Source organism: Protomyctophum parallelum, assembly GCF_964188405.1.
Source record: "Protomyctophum parallelum genome assembly, chromosome: 22".
In the NCBI taxonomy this organism is placed as follows: Eukaryota; Metazoa; Chordata; class Actinopteri; order Myctophiformes; family Myctophidae; genus Protomyctophum; species Protomyctophum parallelum.
The window spans coordinates 19,139,617-19,143,665 of NC_139714.1; positions in this window are offsets into that span (position 1 = coordinate 19,139,617).

Genomic DNA, 4,049 nt, shown 5'->3' on the forward strand with positions numbered 1-4,049 from the left:
GTTAAACATGTCAGGTAACAAACTGACATGTTGAGCCATACAACACAGTATGGCATCCCCCTATAGTACCCCCCCCCCCCCCCCCCCCCTTCACATTCTGTAGATCCTGTGATCTTTTGTGGCCAGATGTAATTTCCTGGGGTCTAGTAGGACTATAGTAAATAATAAATAAAATAAATCACTATAAAATTGTGTAAAAAAAATTAATACATATTATGTTCGAATGCCCCCGCCCCCCCTGTCAAGAATAGCTAAAACGCTAAAACGAAAGAAAGCAGCAAATGAGAAAAAAATAAATGGGTACTCTCTTCTGATTGGCTGAAATTGGCAAACTGCTTGAAAATGTGTTTAGTTTATTAAAGAGCTGCTAGAGAGTCCACTGTTACTGAACAAACTCTCTAGTCTATAGCAACGGTTACTATCAAAATACAGTGCTTTGATATTTTTTTATAATAATTACAAAGAAAAACAAAAAATTATGCATTTTCAGGTATCTTAATCTACAGGATAAACAAGGACACAGTGTGAAACTGGAACACTGTCAAATGTAATCTGATAAACGGGTACTCTCTCCCGATTGGCTATAATTGGCAACCTACCTGCCGATGTATTTTCTGTTAAAACCGATTCTAGGCCCAGGCCGTGGCGTAACGGTCTGGGCACCGGACTGGTAATCCAGTCGCAGTGTGCCGCGGGTTCGACTCCCGAGCCCGACACGGCCTTTACTGCATGTCTTCCCCCATCTCTCTCCCGTTTCCTGTCAGCCTACTGTCTGTCCCTTCAAAAATCAATAAAAAGGCGTAAGCCGCAAAAAAAAAAAAAAAAAAAAAAAAAAAAAAAAAAAAAAAACGATTCTGAACGGGAACCCATTTTGGTGTTAGCATCATGTCTTGCTTTAGCTATTGAAAAATAGCAGATCTACAAGCTCATAGCGCGCCACCGAGTGGCGCGCTACGAGCTTGTAGATCTGCTATTTTTGAAAAATCGAAGGGCGAGTGACATAGAAGACATTTTTAGAATCTGATCTCAGGTCAGAATGGGTTAAAGAGATGTAGTGACATCATGGAGACCCCTAGCTGTTACTCTATGTTAGGTATAGCAATGATTAGCCCGTTAAGTGCTGTGTTTTGGGCCACTGCTTTTGACAGCCCCTGCCATTAGAGGGCAGTGTTGCTGTGGCTATGATGATGTCCTGCCTAATTCCACAGAAGTGAACGGTGAACATCCTATAATACAGTGACTGGTTTTCAACCTTTTTTCCTATAAAGGTCCGTTATTGTCTCCACCAGGCCGAAGGCATGTGGGGAGACTATGTTTTGCACTCCGTCCGTCCGTGTGTCCGTCCGTCCGTCCGTCCGTGAGCAGCTAATCTCGGCCACCGTTAACCCGGTCGAGGCCAAATTTTGCACACACACTCCCTGGATGCCAACGATGAACCTCTGCCCCAAACTTTCCAGAACGGCCTGTTATAGCGCCACCAGGAGGCCGCTTTGTGCAAAACAAGTTTTTGCACAGTACACCTACAGATTTTGTCCAAACATCACGCAAATTGGTACACAGTCTCTCTAGAGCCATTCAACAATTTCTCACACTCCATCCTGATTGGTTAAGATTGCCTTCCAAAGTTCACAGGAGTGCTCAGTTTCAAACAAAATGCTGCAAATCATGAACACATCGCGTGATTTCCGTGAAATTGTGCACCCACATTCCCACTAGGCCGAGGACCAAATGCCACATGAACAATTTCAACTCAGACTCAAGGTGGCGCTATAACTGGCCGAAAAGTGTTTTTACCTCTAACTGCACGGATCTGTGGATAACTTTGTATGCCAACTCCCTAGAGGCCAAGGAAAAACCTTTGCCTGGAATTTTTCACATCTGCTCTTTATAGCGCCACCAGGAGGCCGACATATGTAAAACACATTTTCTATTATTACTCCTTCAGATTTTATCCAAATTTTACGCAAATCGGTATACACTATCTCCATAGTCATGTGATCAACACGGAGCGGCACCATTTCCCATCTTCCATCCTGATTGGCTAAGATTGGCTTCCAAAGCTCACACGATTCGTCCATTTCGAAAAAAGGCCACAAATCACAAACACAGTGTGCAATTTCCGTTAAATTATACACGCACATTTTCACTAGGCCGAGGACGACATGCCACAATTTTTTCCTCAAAATCAGCCTCACGGTGGCGCTATAACAGGCCAATTCCTGTTTTTAGCTATAACTGCATCGATCTGTATACAACTTATGTATGCACACATGGAAAAACATTGTACCTGCATCCCTCCAACACGAACCTCCGGCCCAAATCTTCCTCAACAGCCTGTTATAGCGCCACCATGAGGCCACAACCTGACCTGCCCTGGTGGAGACCTGTGCCGATTGGCACTTTGTCTAGTTTATTCTGCATTTGAGTCATGGACCACCATATGATGACATTTAGCCTCCCAGATTCTGCTTCAGATTCAGATACCTTTATTTCCCATTGTGTAAAACACATGTTTTGACATTGTGTGTGTGCATTTCTTATTCCTTTTTTCCCCACATATAACAAAAATAACAACAACACAAATACAACACCGTGCAGTAAGTATAAATATAAAGTGCAGAGTTTATGGAACATAGTACAAAACATGTCCGGTGACACTCCCTAGGGGGCGGGGTGTTGAGGGAAACCAGAGTCATTTAGCAGCCTGGCGGCTGAGGGGAAAAAAGCTCAGTCTGTGGCAGACTTTTGTAGCCTTCGGCAGCCGCAACCATCTCCCAGAGGGGAGCAGGGTGAGGAGGCCGAGGCCAGGGTGGGAGGGGTCGGCCATGATCTTTCTCCCTCTCCTCAATGCCCTTGCTTTGTTCTATAGATGTGTTATCCCGATTGATCCCAGGAGCACCTTTTTACTATTTTTACATTTTGTATACCTGCACACCTCATGAGCAGATATAAAGATATAAATAATGCATTATTGTGAGGTATAGGGAGGAAGAGTTGCATTGACAACTTATCATTTTTGACTCATTTGTATGCATATGTTTAATGTGTCAAATATATGTACTATATATATATATACATTATTTGATATAATATAATATAAAATACAGAATAGAATACATTATGTAGTATGATTGATGATTTTGTTCAACCCATTTTGGACGGGAACCACTTTTGGTGTTTGCAGCATTATGTTATACTTTAGCTATTGAAAAACAGCAGATCTACAAGCTCGTATAGCGCGGCACCGAGTGCCACGCTATACGAGCTTGTAGATCTGCTTGTAGGTGCCAGGAGCTGATAGGCTGAGGCTGCGGCACACAAACTGGGGGTTAACCCATTCTGACCTGAGATCAGATTCTATAAATGTCTTCTACATCCTGACGGTTTTCTGAAAAAGCTATGTTTCTATGTCAGTCATTTTTTGATTTTTTGAAAATAGCAGACCTACAAGCTCGTAGCGCGCCACTCGGTGGATAGCATAGCATAATGCTAACACCAAAAGGGGTTCCCGCCCAAAATGGGTTTTAAACACAAACATTGTTTTGCTACCGTTCCATATGACTATTTCTGAGTGTTTGTGCACTTTATGGACAATGGACAACTTTGAGTGTTTGTGTAAACACAAACATCGAAGACGAAGGTTAGGACGCAGATTTTGATTGGCCGCAATGCAATGACGTATTTGATTTGATTTGATTTGATTTGATTTGATTTATTTGATATATTCATGATACAATTCATAGAAGAGCAGTACAGAATTATCAGGATTGCACAAAAAGTCAGAGGACAAATAAATAAATAAATAGTTACAGCATATGATAAGAAGAACATGTGTACTAACATTACAATACTAATGACATTTACAACCGGCCATCATAGATCAATAAACAAAAGACAATAAATAGATATTATATTATGATAAGAGTGCCGCCCCTCACTTCACACGGGGTGTAATTGTCTTTCTTTTTTTTTGTTGCCATGCTAGGGTTTGACCTGGGCGGCCAGGTGGCCATCGGTATCTCCCACTGGAAGAGCCCGTTCCCCTCCTC